We start from the raw sequence: 19,933 nt of genomic DNA on the forward strand, positions 1-19,933 counted from the left end.
AATGCTGACAAAAATTATATTTTATGTATGTTCCATCTACTACACGATGCATCACTGCTTAATTGAAGTTGCATGCAAATGATTAGCTGCAGAACATTGAGACTAGGGCATGACTTAACATTTACTTGTTTCTGGAAGTTACTTGGGGAAACAATAGGGTCCTATCGAACTGTAATCATGCTGCTAGTATGTCGGTTTTATTGAGTTGTACTTTATTTAGCAAGAAGTGACATCATGTTACCATAAAGGAGGAATCTCAGCACTGCTATCATGATTTGTTGAATAACTTTGGATGTTAATATTTGGTCGTTTCTTCTTGCTTGACTCCTACTTGTATTAGAGAGTTAAATTGTATGACTCCTAACTGCAGAATATCCTAGGTATGAAAGTATAAGTAGAAACTTAAATCATCCAAATACACAGTAGCTTCATATTATACTTTTTGATATTTTGTGCATTTATAACTGAACTAAAATTAATGACATAATTACTGGCCTAATTGCTTTCAACAAAAGGTCTCGCACACAATTCATTGTTACAATTTGAATGATTACAAATATGGTAAAAGTTCTTTTACTTTTAAAAGGATTAGATTTTTATTAGCATTCTCGAGCTGGATTTTTGTATAAGTCATCACATGTCTGCTTTGTCTTTAATTGAATATTATTTGACCACTGTACTGTTTACTCCCAGTGAGCAGGGCCATTATGTAATATGCAATGAAGAGGTAGTAATGGTTCCCACTTGAAGCATGTAAAATGGAAACCCAAACAGTTTGAAACCTGTATTCTAAAATAGGCTGCTAACAGATGGAGTTTGAACTGGCTACTTTACCCTAGTTTGACTAGATGATGTAATCAATAATTCTTCACCTGATCTTACTGTTCTTGTGCATTGAATCACCTGCTTTCTGGTACTTCATCAATTTAGCTAATTTTGATGAAAGAGATGCTATATTCTTGTGGATGGCCGTTTATCTTCTTGGGACCTGCTGCTTATCCCTGTAATAAAGAATCTATTTGATTTTTGGCGCTAGGAGTTATCAAATCCCCGGAGCCTTAAGGATGCATCTCTTTTTCATTGTTTCCTTAGAAGTACCCAAAATGGCTGACAAGCATTTGAAAATAGCTATTAAGCTGTCTAGTGAACCAAAACAGGCATTTACCCATTATAGTTATACCTTGGAACAAGTCCAATTGTAGTGATATTGTAGAATTCTAATGCCCTCTTCATAAATTACAATAGTACTTACACTAATTATTCTCCTGCCGCATTTGTTGAGGCCACTTAATTCAGTCAAAACCTAGAACCATCCAGATCTGCAGTGGTTTTAGATGCTGAAGCATGAGACAAACACTGGTTATGGTAGTAGTATAACATGTAAAGTATGGAGTACATCCAAAATGAAGTCTTGTGGTTGTTCCTATAGCAGGAGCCATAATTAGGAATATTCACCAAATTGTTCAAATCGGACAACCTTTCCCTTTCTCCAAAAAGCACAATTATGAAGGATTCCTTTTGCAACTTACGTGAGCAAGAGTTTTAAGAATTTACATGATCTGTGTCCAAACTCAACTGGCAGCAGATCCATGCTGTATACGGATTACATAGCTTTGGAGCATCAACAGGAAATTCAGTGCTTAAAATTGAACAGGAACACAAATGTGATTAAAATCAGTAAGTTAAAATGTGGACCTCCCATTGGCATGGGCATGATGTGCCAAGTTATATGTTGAAATTTGTACGATACTCTAAACTTCTGCACAGTGGATTATGAAGGACTTGGATGAGAGGCTTCACAGTTGAAGGTGAATAAAAATTGCCTTGCAACTTGGCTTGTGGGTATACTTAGGAGTGACTGGGACCATTCCATGAAAAGTTGTTATCTTGATACCCAACTCCAGGCAAATTTCCTTTGTTTTGTTTAACTTGTATCTCTCAAATCTTCAGTGCATCCCTGGATATTTCACAGCTAATAAATTACTTTTGAAGTGCAGTTGCTCTTATGAGCTAGGCAGGTGATAACATTTCTATTTGAAAATTGGTTTTCAGAAATAATCACAAAGGGATGTATGTAACCGGATAATCTTGTTTTAATGCTGGTGTTTGAGGGAATGATTTTGATTGCATCTGGAAAACTACTCTATCCAAGAATATTTGGAGTCCAGTGGAGTAGAAAGCCGGAATCTCGATTTAATGCATCATCTGAAAGACTAGCCACAGAGTAGCATTCCCTCAACTCATAGAATCCCTACAGTGCAGAAGGAGGCCATTTGGCCCATCGTGTCTGCACCAACAATCACATCTACCCTGCAACTTCGTGTATTCATTGCTAGTCCTGCTGACAACAGCCAATTTAGCGTAGCCAATCAACCCAACCTGCACATCTTTGGAGTGTGGGAGGAAAGTGAAGCATCCAGTGGAAACCCACGCAGACATGGAGAGAACGTGCAAACTGCACTGTCACCAGAGGCTGGAATTAAACCCAGGCCCCTGGCACTGTGCTACCGCTGCCTCTGCTCTGAAGTGTTAGCCTAGGTTATGTACCTAACTCAAGTAGGACTTGACCCCATGACTACTGAACTGTGGCTGAAACTGTAGCTTTCAAAAGAGTCATGGAACATTATGAAAGATCTTGTGTGAATTAAACATTCATTTTGGTTAGGTGGCCCTCAATTTTTGGTTTGGACATTTCCAACAGTAATAGAAGTATGATTATTTACTTCTTTGGTCTTTGGCAAAGCATTGAAACAGCATGTAAAATGATCTGAAACTTTATTTCCCACTATAGTTTTAGTTAAGCTGCTCTATAATTAGTTTCAAATCTCATTAGAATATTTGCATAGTTCCAGTATATATAGATTATCCTCCTGTTTGCTACCAAGTTGCTAGTGTTTGTTACTAAGCAACTTTTTTGATAATAATCATGATATGAACACAAACATGAACTTTGCATGGACTTTTCCATTATTTAAACATCTGCTTGAGGCTATGGAATGCTGCAATGTTGTAAATAGAATTGTTACAGCATAGAAAGCTACTGTTTAGCTTGTCAAGCCACTGTTGACTCTCTGCAAGAGTAATTTAGTGAGCTCAATCCCCAACCCTTTCCCCACAGTCCTCCAATTTTTTTTCCCCTTCAAAGGCTTATCCAATTCCCTTTGGAAGGGAATTGGAAGGGAAATTTCGTGCTGTGCATTCCGGATCCTAACCACTCACTGAATAAGGTTTCTTCCTCGTGTTTTTTGACAGAAAAAACGAGCACTTCAAATCTGCGTCTCATAGAAACCCTACAGTGCGGGAAAAAGCCACTTTCTGCACCGACAACAATCCCACCCCAGGCCCTATTCCCAGAACCCCACACATTTACCCTGCTCATCCCTCTAACCTACACATCCCAGGACACTATGGGTAATTTAGCACTGCCAATCAACCTAACCTGCACATCTTTGGATTGTGGGAGGAAACTGGAGCACCCAGAGGAAACTCACGCAATGTTAACCACCATGACATGTCATCTGGTTTTCAGCCTTTTGTCCACTTCTGTCAAATTTTCTCTCAACCTCTTGAACTCTAGAAACCCCAGATTCTCCAACCTTGCCATGTTATGGAAAGTTCAGGCCGAACTAGTGATTTATAAAGGTTTATCACAGCTTCCTACCTTCTGTACTCAAATGTCTCAATTTATAAAGTCCATGATCCTTTTTGACTTTAACCACTTTCTCAACTCCCCTACCACCTTCAATAATATGTACAATACACACCTTTTCAGATCCCTGTTTCTGTAGCCATTTTACAATTGTAGCCTTTATTTTATATTGCCTCTCCTAAATCTTCCTACCAAAATGTATCACTTCACACTTCTATGCACCATATTTCATCTGTCACCTCCGTCCATTCTACCAGCCTGTACTCTTGAACCCTTTTCACGGTTGGATTCCAATATTGTTCACTTAATTCTCTTCAAAATTTGTTTATAAACCATTTAAAGTTATAATCCACTCCCCGTTATGGTGTGTAAAAACAGCTTTTGTGCAAAATGGATATTAATGTTTATAACTACCCAGAAGTTTGATGTATATGCATTATTCAAGATATTGACAATTTATTTATCGGATATTAAGTTTGACTAGTTGTTTTAAGTTTAACCCACAGTCATGTCGGTTTCGTAATGGACTGATAAAGTTATTGATTGCTGAAATTCACATGTATTGATTGCAAGATTGTAATTTGTAACATAGTTAATATTGCGACGAGGAAATTAGTTCTCTACGCCTTTGACAAAGGGTCATCTGGAAACATCAGCTCTTTTCTCTCCTTACAGATGCTGCCAGACCTGCTGAGATTTTCCATACTCACCACATTCCGGCACCTGTTCGGGTCAATGCACCTAACCAGCACATCTTTCAGAATATGGGAGGAACACAGGAGATAGAGGAACGGATATGTAGGCAGATTTTGGCAAGGTATAAATGTAACGGTTGTTGTGGTGGGAGATTTTAATTTCTCCTATATTGACTTGAACTCGCTTAGTGCTAGGGGCGTGGATGGGGCAGGGTTTATAAGGAGTATCCAGGAGGACTTCTTGAAACAGTATGTAGATAATCCAATTAGGGAAGGAGCCATACTGGACCTGGTATTGGGGAATGAGCCTGGCCAGGTGGTCGATGTTTCAGTGGGGGAGCAGTTTGGGAACAGTGACCACAATTCAGTAAGCTTTAAGGTACTAATGGGTAAAGAGAAGTGTAGTCCTCAAGTTAAGGTGCTTAACTGGGGAAAAGCTAATTACAACAATATTAGTAGGAACTGAAGAATGTAGATTGGGGGCAGATGTTTGAGGGCAAGTCAACATCTGGCATGTGGGAGGCTTTCAAGTGTAAGTTGATAAGGATTCAGGACTGGCACATTCCTGTAATGATGAAGAATAAATATGGCAAGTTTTGGGAACTTTGGATAACGAGAGATATTGTGAGCCTAGTCAAAGAGGAAAAAGGAAGCATTTGTCAAGGCTAGCAGGCTGGGAATACACGAAGCAAGTGCGGAATACGAACAAAGGAGAAAGAAACTTAAGAAAGGATTAAGGACAGCTAAAAGGGGTCATAAAAAATCATTGGCCAGCAGGATTAAGAAAAATCCCAATACTTTTTACACATATATAAAGAGCAAGACGGTAGCCAGGGAGAGGGATGGCCCACTCAAGGACAGGAGACGGAATCTGCATGAAGCCAGAGGAAATGGGTGAGGTATTAAATGAGTATTTACCAAAGAGAAAGACTTGGTGGATGATGAATCTGGGAAAGTATGTGTAGATAGTTTGAGTCATGATGAGATCAAAAAAGGAGGTATTGAGGTTCTTGAGAAACATTGAGGTAGACAAGTCCCCAAGGCCTAATGGGATATACCCCAAAATACAAGAGAGGCAAGGGAGGTAATTACTGGGGCCTTGGGAGAAATCTTTGTATCCTCACTGGCTGCAGGGGAGGTCCCAGAGGATTGGAGAATAGTCAATGCTGTTCCTTTGTTTAAGAAGGGTAGCAAGAATAATCCAGGTAATTACAGGCTGGTGTGCCTTATGTCAGTGGTAGGGAAATTATTGAAGAGGATTCTTCGAGACAGGATTTACTCTCACTTGGAAATAAGTGGATGTGTTAGCGAAAGGCAACATGGTTTTGTGAAGGGGAGGTCATGTCTCACTAACTTGATTGAGTTTTTCGAGGAAATGAAGAAGGTGATTGAGGGTAAGACAGTGGATGTTGTCTACATGGTCTTCAGCAAGGTCTTTGACAGAGTCCCTCATGGCAGACTGGTGCAGAAGGTGAAGTCACATGGGATCAGAGGTGAGTTGGTAAGGTGGATACAGAACTGGCTCAGTCAGAGGATGGCTGTGGAAGAGTGTGTTTCTGAATGGAGGGCTGTGACAAGTGGCATTCCTCAGATCAGTGCTGATACCTTTGCTGTTTGTAATATATATAAATGATTTGGAGGAAAATGTAACAGGTTTGATTAGTAATTTTGCAGATGACACAAAGGTTGGTGAATTTGCGGATAATGATGAGGACCATCAGAGAGGGTACTGCAGGATTACAGATCAGGTGGAGTTTAATCCGACAAATGTGAGGCAATGTGTTTTGGAGGTGTAATACAGATACGGAATATACAGTAAATGGCAGAACCCTTAAGAGTATTGATAGGCAGAGGATTTGGATGTACAGGTACACAGGTCACTGAAAGTGGCAACGCAGGTGGAGAAGTAGCCAAGAAGGCATATGGCATGTTTGCCTTCATTGGCTGGGGCATTGAGTTTAAAAATTGGCAAGTCATGTTGCAGCTTTATAGAACCTTAGTTAAGCCGCACTTGAAATATAGTGTTCAATTCTGGTCACCACACTACCAGAAGGATGTGGAGGCTTTGAAAAGAGTACAGAAAAGACTAACCAGGATGTTGCCTGGTATCGAGGGCATTAGCTATGAGGAGAGGTTGGAGAAACTTGGTTTGTTCTCACTGGAATGACGGAGGTTGAGGGGCGACTTGATAGAAATCTACAAGATTATCAGGGGCGTAGACAGGATAGTTAGTCAGAAGCTTTTTCCCAGGGTGGAAGAGTCAATTATGAGGGGCCATAGGTTTAAGGTGAGAGGGGCAAGATTAAAGGAGATATACGAGGCAAGTTTTTACACAAAGACTGGTGGGTGCGTGGAACTCGCTGCCAAGGAATTTTGTGGAAGCAGATATGATAGTGACTTTTTAAGGGGTGTCTAGGCATATACATGAATAGGATGTGAATAGAGGGATATGGTGCCCGGAAGGATAGGGGGTTTTGGTTTAGTCAGGCAGCATGGTCGGTGCAGGCGTGGAGGGCCGAAGAATCTGTTCCTATACCATAATTTTCTTTGTTCTTTGAAACCGGAACACCCGATGGAAACCCATGCAGAAACAGAGAGAACGGGCAAATTCTACACACACAGTGACCCAAGGCAGGAATCAAACCCAGGTCCCTTGTGCTGTGAGACAGAAGTGCTAACCATGCCTGCTTTTTTACAAAGAACAAAGAACGTCTGTGGTAGGTAAAATGTTCGAATCTGTCATTAAGGAGGAAATTGCGAGGCATCTTGAAGGGAATTGCTTGATAGAGCAGACGCAGCACGGTTTCATTAAAGGGAAGTCGTGTCTGACAAATTTACTGGAGTTCTATGAGGATGTGTCTAGGGCGGTGGATAGAGGAGAGCCGGTGGATGTGGTCTTGATTTTCAGAAGGCGTTTGACAAAGTACCTCACAAGAGGTTATTGCAGAAGGTCGAGGGACGTGGAGTTGGGGGTAGGGTGTTAGCATGGATAGAGGATTGGTTGTCAAATAGGAGGCAGAGAGTGGGGGTCAACGGGTGCTATTCGGATTGGCGGATGGTGACTAGTGGAGTGCCCCAGGGGTCGGTGCTGGGGCCTCAGCTTTTTACCATTTATATAGATGATCTGAAGGAGGGAACCGAGTGTAGGGTGTCGAAATTTGCTGATGACACCAAGATTGGGGGAACGGCAAATTGTGCGGAGGGTGTGGAGAGTCTGCAGAAGGATCTAGATAGGCTGGGCGAATGGGCCAGGAAATGGCAAATGGAATTTAATGTTGGCAAGTGTGAGGTGGTCCACTTTGGTAGGAAGAATGGTAGGAAGGACTATTACTTACGGGGCGAAAAACTGCAGCAGGCGACGGTGCAGAGGGACCTCGGGGTCCTTGTGCATGAGTCGCAAAAACCCAGCTTGCAGGTGCAGCAGGTGGTCAGGAAGGCGAATGGGATGCTGGCCTTCATAGCGAGGGGGATTGAATATAAAAGTAGGGAGGTCTTGCTGCAGCTGTATAGGGCATTGGTGAGGCCGCAGCTGGAGTACTGTGTGCAGTTTTGGGCGCCGCACCTGCGCAGATATTTTGGCCTTGGAGGGAGTGCAGAGGAGGTTTACTAGGCTGATTCTGGAGTTGAGGGGGTTGAGCTATGAGGAGAGGCTGAATAAGGTCAGGGGACATGGAGTTGGGGGTAGGGTGTTAGCGTGGATAGAGGATTGGTTGTCAAATAGGAGGCAGAGAGTGGGGGTCAATGGGTGCTATTCGGATTGGCGGTTGGTGACTAGTGGGGTGCCCCAGGGGTCGGTGCTGGGTCCTCAGCTATTTACCATTTATATAGATGATCTGGAGGAGGGAACCGAGTGCAGGGTGTCGAAATTTGCTGATGACACCAAGATTGGGGGAACGGCAAATTGTGCGGAGGGTGGGGAGAGTCTGCAGAAGGATCTACATAGGCTGGGTGAATGGGCCAGGAAATGGCAAATGGAATTTAATGTTGGCAAGTGTGAGGTGGTCCACTTTGGTAGGAAAAATGGTAGGAAGGACTATTACTTACGAGGCGAAAAACTGCAGCAGGCGACGGTGCAGAGGGACCTCGGGGTCCTTGTGCATGAGTCGCAAAAACCCAGCTTGCAGGTGCAGCAGGTGGTCAGGAAGGCAAATGGGATGCTGGCCTTCATAGCGAGGGGGATTGAATATAAAAGTAGGGAGGTCTTGCTGCAGCTGTATAGGGCATTGGTGAGGCCGCAGCTGGAGTACTGTGTGCAGTTTTGGGCGCCGCACCTGCGCAAGGATATTTTGGCCCTGGAGGGAGTGCAGAGGAGGTTTACTAGGCTGATACCGGAGTTGAGGGGGTTGAGCTATAAGGAGAGGCTGAATAAACTAGGCTTGTACTCGTTAGAGTTTAGAAGAATGAGGGGAGATCTCATTGAGACGTATAAGATGATGAATGGGATGGATAGGATAGAGGTGGAGAGACTCTTCCCGCTCAAAAAAGACAGTAGGACTAGGGGGCACAGCCTCAAGATAAAAGGGGGGCGGTTTAGAACGGAGTTGAGGAGGAACTTCTTCACTCAAAGGGTGGTGAATCTCTGGAATTCTCTGCCTGTTGAAGTGGTGGAGGCTGCCTCGCTAAATATTTTTAAGAAGCGGGTTGATGGGTTTTTGATAAGCGAGGGGATTAAGGGTTATGGGGAGAGGGCGGGAAAGTGGAACTGAGCAGCGACAGATCAGCCATGATCTTATTGAATGGCGGGGCAGGCTCGAAGGGCTAGATGGCCTACTCCTGCTCCTATTTCTTATGTTCTAAGAGTACAGCACAGGAAAAGGCCCTTCGGCCCCCCAAGCCTGCGCCGAACACGATGTCTGTTTAAACTAAAACTGTATGCACATAGAGTCGATATCTTTCCATTCCCATCTTATGCATGTATTCGTCTAGTTGCCTCTATGCCGTTATCGTACCTGCTCCTATCACCTCCCCGGGCAGCACGTTCAAACATTCGCCTCCCTCTGTGTGAAAAAAACTAGCCTCGCACATTTCCTCTAAACTTTCCCCCACGCGCCTTAAACCTATGTCCCCTAGTACTTGACTTTATGAACCTAGGAAAGAGCATCTGACTATCCACTCTGTCCATGCCACTCATAATCTTGTAAACTTCTATCAGGTCGCCCCTCAACCTCCATCATTCAAGTGAAAACAAACCAAGTTTATCCAATCTCCCGTTATAGCTAATACCCTCCAGACCAGGCAACATCCTCGTAAGCCTCTTCTGTACCCTCTCCAAAGTATCCAAATTCTTCTGGTAGTGTGGCGACCAGAATTATACACAATATTCTAAATGAGATTCTGTACAGCTACAGCATGACCTGCCAATTTCCATACTCGATGTCCCAATCGATGAAGGCTAGCATGCCGTATGCTTTCTTGACTACCTTATCCACTTGTGTTGCCACTTTCAGTGATTGGTGGACATGTACACCCAGATCCCTCTACCTGCTCCCCACTGAGATCCTTTCACCCATCTCCTGTGTTCCCCACCTGCTGGATTGCCCCCCTCTGACCTGTTACTCTCAATCTTTTCATTGAAAAATGCTGACTTTTCATCCACCATTTTAATTTCTTTGCTCACTTCATTAGCTCAAACCTACCTCCCTCTAAACTTGAGGAACTCAGTCCTCTCAAGGTCAACCTTAACATTTTTGTCAAACCTGCTAACAGTGTTGTCTGCTGGAACGGATTTGGAGTGCGAAGCAGGAGGTTCATACCATCAGTTGCTTGCTCATCATGGCAGATAGCTAGATGACAATGAACTGATATCCTTGACATTCTCATCAATGCTGGATGCTACAGACACTGTCACAACCAGCCCATTGTAATGTAGAACCTCATTTGGGGAGGGCCCCATCCTTCACCAGTTTTGTCCCCTTGTCCTGAAAAAGAGAAGGAAGAAGGTCAGTCATTGTGTAGCACAATGTTTGGGTGAAGTGCCTGTAATAGCTGGAGCAACTTGGAGGCAGTGAGAGATGGATGTGAGACTGGCAGGAGTGGTGGGTATATGAGAGTAAGGTGGAGTATCTGGCTATTAAGCCAGAGTCCAGAGTGTCAGGGATTAATGAGTGAGCAATAGGGGTGTGGTGCATTGAGCAGCATTAGAGATTGGTAGAGCAATGGGTGGGAGAGGTCATTTGAAGATGTATTCACTGATCTTCACCATGTGTGAAGTCATTGCACCTCTTGGGCAATGCTGACACCCCATGGATAGACAGTAAGAATTGACCTCCATAGCCTGTTCCTTCCAACTCTGAAGGTGGCCCTTGATGGCCTTCTGTCACTCTGTGGAACCATAGCACCCACTGGTATCTATGGGTGCTATTCTGATTGGCGGTTGGTGACTAGTGAGTGCCACAGGGATCAGTGCTGGGGCCTCAGCTGTTTACATTTATACTGATGATCTGGAGGAGGGGGCTGAGTGTAGGGTGACGAAATTTGCTGATGACACAAAGATGCGTGGAAAAGCAAATTGTGCGGAGGGTGTGGAAAGTCTGCAGAGGGATCTGGATAGGCTGAGCGAGTGGGCAAGGACCTGGCAGATGGAGTACAATGTTAGCAAGTGTGAGGTTATCCACTTTGGCAGAAATAACATTAGGAGGGATTACTATTTAAAAGGCGAAAAGCTGCAGCATGCTACAGTGCAGAGGGACCTGGGGGTCCTTGTGCATGAGTCGCAAAAACCCAGTCTGCAGGTGCAGCAGGTGATCAAGAAGTCGAATGGAATGTTGGCCTTTATCGCGAGGGGGATAGAATATAAAAGCAGGGAGATCTTGCTGCAACTGTACAGGGCACTGGTGAGGCCGCAGCTGGAGTACTGTGTGCAGTTTTTGTCGCCGCACTTGCACAAGGATATTTTGGCCTTGGAGGGGGTGCAGAGGAGGTTCATGAGGCTGATACCGGAGAGGAGGGGGTTGGACTATGAAGAGAGACTAAATAGACTGGGTCTGTACTCGTTGGAGTTTAGAAGGATGAGGGGGGATCTTATAGAGACGTATAAGATAATGAAGGGGATGGATAGGGTAGAGGTAGAGAGATTCTTCCCGCTCAGAAAGGACAGCAGGACTAGAGGGCACAGCCTCAAGATAAGCAGGGGACAGTTTAGAACAGAGTTGAGGAGGAACTTCTTCACTCAAAGGGTGATGAATCTCTGGAATTCTCTGCCCATTGAAGTAGTGGAGGCTACCTCGCTACATATATTTAAGTCACGGGTAGATAGGTTTTTGACAGATAAGGGAATTAAGGGTTACGGGGAGAAAGCGGGCAAGCACTTCAGATCAGCCATGATCTTATTGAATGGCGGGGCAGGCTCGAAGGGCTAGATGGTCTACTCCTGCTCCTATTTCTTATGTTCTTATGTTCATATCATCTCTCCCACTGTCCATCTTTGCCTCCGAAGTCTTCAGCAGCTTGTCCATGATGTGGAATCCTCACTCTGCCACTTCCCTTGTTTAGAATTGCAGCAATAATATTTAGCAGCCTCCTATAATTCAGTTCAGCTTTCCTTTTGAAGGACAACCTGCTATTAAGAAGAGAGGGCTGGCTGATCCATTTTGTATTAACCCTTGCTGCTCAGTTTCACGCAGGGGCAACCAGTGCAGCAGCAAAACTTGAACTGAAACAAGTCTGCAGCAGATACCATTTCCCTGGTCCTACACTCAACCTGGAACACCTAGACTCCAAGGGCACGTATGTTAGACTCCTTTTTATTGACAACAGCTCAGCCTTCAACACCATTATTCCTGCAAAACTCACCTTCGAGCTCCGTGGCCTAACACTCAGCTCTTCCCTCTGTGACTGGATCCCTGAATTCCAGACCCACAGACCACAATCAGTAAGGATAGGTAATGACACCTCTCCCATGATAATCCTCAACACCAGTGCCCTGTAAGGCTTCATTCTCAGCCCTTTACTATACTCCTTTTACTGTGTGGCCAAATTATGCTTCAACTCGATTTTACAGTTTGCTGATGATACCACCATTGTGGGTCAGATCTCAAACAATGATGAGACGGAGTGCAGGAAAGAGATAGAGAATCTATTGAAATGGTGCAATGACAATAATCTCCTTCAACGTCAATAAAACAAAGGAGATTGTCATCGACTTCAGGAAACATAGTGGAGAACATGCCCCTGTCTACATCACTGGGGACAAAGTGAAGATGGTCGAGACGACCAAGGAAATTCGGCTTGTCCGCTACGACTCTTACCAAGTTTTAGAGATGCAACATAGAAAGCATTTTTTCCAGATGCAGCACAACTTGGCATGGCTCCTGCTCTGATCAAGATTGCACAAAACTACAAAAGGTTGTGAGCGAAACTCAGTCCATCTCACAAACCAGCCTCCCGTTCATTGATTCCGTCTGCATTTCCTGCTGCTTCGGAAAAGCAGCCAGCATATTCGAGGACCCCACACAGCTTGGACATTCTCTCTTCCACCTTCTTCCATTTGGAAAAAGATAATAAAAGTCTGAAAATTTGAACCAACCGACTCAAGAACAGCTTCTTCTGTGATGCCACTAGATTTTTGAATGGTCCTATCACTCATTAAGCTGATCTTTCTCAACACCCTAGCTATGACTTTAACACCCCCTCCTTTCCTTCTCCCCATGTACTCTATGCACGGTACGTTTTGTCTATATATCTCGCAAGAAACAATACTTTTCACTGTATCCTCATGCACGTAACAATAATAAATCAATTCAGTTCAGTAGCACAGATAATGCTCATCCCTGTGTTACAATGATGTAAGTGCATTGGCAGTATCAATATTTTCTAGTTGCCTATTGATACCTCGATAGACACAGACAGATAGTGAATCACAATAGCTGTGTCCAAAAAATGGTGTGGACCAATATCTAGCCCTTAATGTTTGATATTGATATCTTAAGAAGATAAATGCCTGGATTTTCTATTTTAATTTACAGATATACGTTTTGCTTTATTTATGAATGGTCTTGTGCCATAACTCCAATTAACCCGTACACAATGGTTTCTCTGTTGGAAAGTTTGTCTCAGGTTTAAATAAAAACTTTGTAAAGTCGCCATTGTCCCAGATGACCATAATCCCCTTTGAGGGGGAGAGCTGAGTGTTGGTGATTTAACCTGACGATCACCACACATCAAGCGAGGGACAAGGTTCAGAAGGCTGAATGATGATTTGATGAAATGAATAACCTCAGCTGGTACAGGAATTGAACCCACGCTGTTGGTGTTGCTTTAAGTTTAAATATCAGGTAAGACTAGGCACTGATTTAATCTTGATATACTTTACAGTCAAAAAGCTTTGTAAGTTCCCACATTGAGTGAGTTACCAGACCGCTGTGAAATTATACCTGAACAATAACTGCAACTGTGGGAAAAAAAGAAACTTTGGAGAGAGCAGAACAAGGTTAAGATTTTAAGTGTTAGACAAAAACATTCTGGCTTTAGTTTCTGGTATCAAATATTTGTTGACGACCCTTAGCACAGTGGTAAGCATTGCTGCCTCACAGCACCAGTGTTAATGTAAGCCTACTTGTGACACTAATAAATAAATAAACTGGAGCAGTCAGTGAGTTGATTGTATGCCGTTATGTGTTTGATGGCTTCTCTGATGCCCTAACCTATATTGGGAAAAAATCCCTCTGCTCATGACTGACTCAGGTCAGACTCAGTTAGTTTACTTCAATGTGATGTACACTATATTTCACTTGGTAGATTGCTGCAGTTACTGGGGACTAACCTTCGCTCCCTCCATTTTTGCTGTGCTACCCTTGACACCATCAACTTTATATATGTGGTTACTGTCCACATATAAAATTTGAATATAAAAGTAGGGAGGTCTTGCTGCAACTGTACAGGGCACTGGTGAGGCCACAGCTGGAGTACTGTGCGCAGTTTTGGTCGCCGCACTTACTCAAGGATATTTTGGCCTTGGAGGGAGTGCAGAGGAGGTTCACTAGGCTGATACCGGAGTTGAGGGGGTTGAGCTATAAGGAGAGGCTGAATAAACTAGGCTTGTACTCGTTAGAGTTTAGAAGAATGAGGGGAGATCTCATTGAGACGTATAAGATGATGAATGGGATGGATAGGATAGAGGTGGAGAGGCTCTTCCCGCTCAGAAAGGACAGTAGGACTAGAGGGCACAGCCTCAGGATAAGGGGGGAGCAGTTTAGAACGGAGTTGAGGAGGAACGTCTTCACTCAAAGGGTGGTGAATCTCTGGAATTCTCTGCCCGTTGAAGTGGTGGAGGCTGCCTCACTAAATATATTTAAGACGCGGGTTGATAGGTTTTTGATAGGCAAGGGGATTAAGGGTTATGGGGAGAAAGCGGGAAAGTGGAACTGAGCCACTTCAGATCAGCCATGATCTTATTGAATGGCGGGGCAGGCTCGAAGGGCTAGATGGCCTACTCCTGCTCCTATTTCTTATGTTCTTATGAAAGGAGGTCATAGAATTCACTAGGTATTGTTCGAAAAAAGGGTGATTTGTTCTTGACATTGTGATGTGAGCAAAATGCTAATTATTGAACAAAACCTTGTGTTGTATTGTTATGTAGAAGAAATTGTTAGTTGGTTGTTGGTACCCCAGTGCAATTTCTCCCAGCAGTGAAATTGATGAGATTACCTGTCCCCAGTGTGGTCGCCTTCATCCATGTCACTTAACATAACAAAATCACCAACTCCTGACACCAGGAACAGGTGACTTTGGTTGCTCAGCTGCCCGCTCCAGGTCTGCTGGTCACTTCATTTCTCACTGCCTGCTGTTTAGGAAGCCACCTTACCCAATGCTGGCCCGTTCCCTCCACCGCCTCTCCCTCAACCCCTTTCCATAGATCTTGCTGCCCCTCTCCTGTGCTTGTTGCTGCACAAAGTAAAGTTAATTTATTAGTCACAAGTAAGGCTTACATTAACACTGCAATGAAGTTACTGTGAAAATTCCCCCAGTCGCCACATTCCAGCGCCTGTTCAGGTACATTGAGGGAGAATTTAGAATGGCCAATGCACCTAACCAGCATGTCTTTTGCACTGTGGAAGGAAACCAGAGTACTTGGAGGAAACCCACACAGACACAGGGAGAACGTGCAAACTTCGCACAGACAGTGACCCATGGTGGGAATCGAACCCGGGTCCCTGGCACTGTGAGGCAGCAGTGCTAACCACTGTGCCATCGTACTGCTCCAGTGTCCTGAAGCTGCCAACCCCATGGTCAATCCAGCTTGCAGAAACAACATGGAAAAATCTCAATGTGTCATTTCCCATTCATGAGTAAAGTTCTTTTGTGCCATAACACGTTATTGTGTCACTCCATGTTATTCTCCCTTTTTAAAATAATTAATTCTTTTAGAAAGACTGATTCAAGTATAAAAATACTTTTTTTAATCAATTTATAGGGCAATCCTGTACTTCCTGTTATGTACAAATATTCAATGTATTCAACATTCACAACTTTCGCCTAAAATAATGGTGCTCACTGTGACTATATTCCCCAGTAAAGTGGGAAACTGTTTATTGTGGGTCTATTAATACTTTCTTTGTTAATGAATTTCTAAAATTCAGTTCATCTTTTGTGTTGATTAAGGCTGCTTTTGTTATTTGATTCAAAAATAACTCATTGTTATTGTTTCTTTTTGTGGCTGGGTTCCTCAATTCAACAGTTAATCTTTTACTCACTCTAAATGTTGTTTTTTGTTACTGAGTCCCTTATATTCACTGTTAATCTCTGATGCTCTGTGTAAATCCTCTGTCAAAACCCTTGGTTTAAAAACCCTTCAATCAGTGAACTACTGCCGAGAGGCTCCCCAATTTTAGTTATAAAACTGAAAATGTTTCTAATAATTTGAATACATGGGAATCTTCAACATTATATATTTTAAAATATTTTTCTGGATATTTTCAACTGCTAACATGACCAAGTCAGAAATTTTCTTCCAAATGTTTATAATTTCCTCAGGTATCTTTCTCAGAAGGACTTAACATCTGGTTATACAAACAGGTCAAGTCATTGGGGCGGCACAGTGGTACTGTGGTTAGCACTGCTGATTCACTGTGCCAGGGACTTGGGTTCAATTCCAGCCTCGCGTCACCGTCTGTGTGGAATTTGCACATTCTCTGTGGGTTTCCTCTGGTTTCCTCCCGTGGGTTAGGTTGATTGGTCACGCTAAATTGACCCTAGTGTCAAGGGGATTGGCAGGGTAAATATATGAGATTGTGGGCATAGGATTTGGGTGGGATTGTGGTCGGTACGGATTCAATGGGCCAAATGGCCTCCTTCTGCACTGTAGGATTCTATTCTATTCATTTAATCTGCTAGGAATGTTTAAGGAAATGTATTGACACTTTTATTATTCATCTCTTATCATAACCCTGTATCATTCCATCCCTCAATGAATAAGGAATCTGTTTATTTTCCTTTTGAATACTCCAGATGAATACATGCCTGTTGTGCCATCATGGCAAAGGATAATTGTACAGCTCAAAGATTAAGATTATATCCTCTGGGTATCCTGTCTTGATTCCAGCAGCCACTTCTTTATCCCTTCATTGTTTAAAAATGTGTCACTTTTTCAATCTGAGCATAATGAGCTGAATAAACTTTCAGCATAGTTCAATCATCGTAAGTCCAGAAGTACTTGTTTGCAGTATTCTAAATACCTTTAATTGTCTCTAATCCTTTGTTGTAAAAGTGACTGCTGCATTTCTCTACGTCTCATCTCACTGCATTTTGATAAAGTGCTTATTACCTTCTTGGACTTGTACTAAACATATTGACTGACAGACACAACTTATCTCTGCAATCTCTACCATGTAATGTGATGAAACTTCCAATAGTTTTTCAACTATAAAAGTCACTAAGGTAAAAGCAGCAGAGTGGTTAGCACTGCTATCTTGAATAATTGGCCCTTTGACCATGGGAGAAAGACTCTAACTATCCACTCTATTCAAGCCGGTCATAATCTTTTAAACCTCTAGAAGGCACCCCCTCATCCTCTGATACTCCAATGAAAATAATCCTAGACCTCCTCTTAACAAAACCATGCTGCCTATTGCTAGTAAGCCTATTGCCTTCCAGATGTGAAGACATCCTGTCCTAAGAATCTTCTCTTCAGTAATTTCCTCACCACTGATGTAAGGCTTACAGACGAACAATGTTAGCTACTCACCAATCCTCTGGTTCCTATCCCATGGCTAAAGACGATACAAAGATGTTGACCAAGACCTCAGCAATTTCTACCCTCACCTCTCTCAGTATTCTGGGATAGACCCTATCTGGCTCTGGGGACGTGTTCACCTTAATGTTTTTCAAAACGTCCAATACCTCTTCCCTTTTGTCTCAACGCGACATAGAATGTCAATATCCTCCTTTCTACACTCACCAACCACCACATCCCTCTCCTTTGTGAATACTGATGCAAAGTACTCATGAAGCACTTCATCCACGTCATCTGGCTCCACAAACAAATTCCACCCATTGTCCTACCCTTTCCTTAGCTACCCTCTTCCTCATTATATATGTATAAAAAGCCTTGGGGATTCTCCTTAATTCTGCCTGTCAAGGACATTTCATAAACATATGGTTGGGACAGAGTAGAAAGGCCAGCACATGCCTAACCTGACAACATTAGTTTTTAAGTTTATTTATTAGTGTCACAAGGAGGTTTACATTAACACTGCAATTAAGTTATTGTGAAAATCCCCTAGTCGCCACAATCTGGCACCTGTTCAGATACACTGAGGGAGAATTTAGCATGGTCAATGTACCTAACCAGCACATCTATGTGAAAAATAGGAGAACAAAAGATTCCACAACAGAACTCTGAATTTTTAAATTATTTTGATTTCTTTTTAGGTCTTCATGGACGCATTTTACCTGGCCCTGTGATTTCATGAATATTTAAATCCACCGTCTGTTTATTGACCAATCGAATATTAGCTTTTATTTTCTCCAAGCTTTTGTTCATTCCACTACTCAGATTAATGGTGTCAGAAATCAGTTAACTGACTATTTTCAGCAAACACTAAATGTCCACTTCAACAATTATTTGTTCGCTTTGTACATGAAACAGTAAAACTGCGAGGTGGTGCTAGAAACCTTTGATTAGAGAATTCCTCTCGAACATTCATACTAATTAAAATCTACACTTGTCATTCAAAATGGAGGGCATTCTACTGATTGGTTCAACTTTGACTCCATTTTCAAAGCACTCGGACCCTTGAATCTTCCTAAAGTAACAAGCTGCATAAAAGACACTGTAGAATGCTTCAGACAATAATGTGTTCCTACTTTCCACTAGATGGCCACCATGATTTCTTGTTGAAGATACATTCTTCTATTATGTGTGAACAGAGCTTGCAACTAAATTATTTCTGGTGTGGACCTAAAAGTCTCAAAATACAACACAAATATGAAACAGTGAAGGAATTAAGGGTAATTCATGTGAAAGTGATACTTTGTGCTAAGAATTCCAGTGACTGAAGAATAAATATATCTGCGAAATATCAATGCAAATGTGAATCACCTGCCAAAAGATAGTGTTCATGCAGCATTCGAGTATAATTCATGCATTAATCTTTACTCTGTCAAATATTGTTTAAATAAACAAGAAAAAGTCAACATACCAAAAATTCTGCATTAAGTGAGCTTTTTTTCACATGGTGCTTAGTGTCAGCTGGGACCTCTCCAAATGGCCATCCCGGTGGAAGTCTAAACAAAGCATCAAGAAACTGTTCAGCCGAAATGGAGCATCAGAGTCAAGCTTGATTTGTTAATAGCAGGAGTGACTGGATAGCAATCAATCCAAGGAACATCATATTATTTTTCTCTCTCTCTCTACAAAACCTCACTTTGGGTATTTATTGAGTCCAGTTGTAGCTTTTGTGCCACTTCAACTCACCTTCTGTTTCCACTCTGACCCTTGTGTGTTTGATCTTCAACACTATTTCAATTAGGCTCCAGATAGATGACAGGCTTATATCTAATTTGTGTCCTGTCAGATCTCATTATTGTGCTTACTCCTGCGCTCACTGATCTACAGTAGCTCCTTGTTCAGTAATGCCATTGATTTAAAATTCTCATCCATGTTTTCAAATACCTCTATTGCTTTGGCCCTCCCGACCTCCAGGCTCCTGCAGCACTATAATCATCGGCGATTCCTGTGCTCCTTCATATCTGGTCTCTTACACATCCCAGATTTTAATTGCTCCAACGTAAGCTATGGATTTCCCCCCTGAAACCCCTCCACGTCTCTACTTCACTCTCTACCGTTTAGACTTCTCTGTACTGTTGCATTCCGCAATCTCTCTCCATTTAAGTAATACTGCACTTTTCTATTCATGTGACACTTTCTATATGACTAAATTCCAAACAAAGCAAAACAATGTCCGAGCTTGTGGAATGTTTATCCTTTATTCTTTTTGGAGATTGCAGATTGCCAAGAGTTATTGGACATTTTTATGGCTTAAATTACAATGCCTGTAACCTGGCAGGAATATGTAATATGAGAATTATGTAATTCTCATGGAAGCCTTTTTTTCATTTGTTCATGAGATGTGGGTATTGCTGTCAAGGCCAG

The sequence above is a fragment of the Carcharhinus amblyrhynchos genome, chromosome 9 (genome assembly GCF_965287045.1).
Source record: "Carcharhinus amblyrhynchos chromosome 9, sCarAmb.v2.hapA, whole genome shotgun sequence".
NCBI classification, from domain to species: Eukaryota; Metazoa; Chordata; class Chondrichthyes; order Carcharhiniformes; family Carcharhinidae; genus Carcharhinus; species Carcharhinus amblyrhynchos.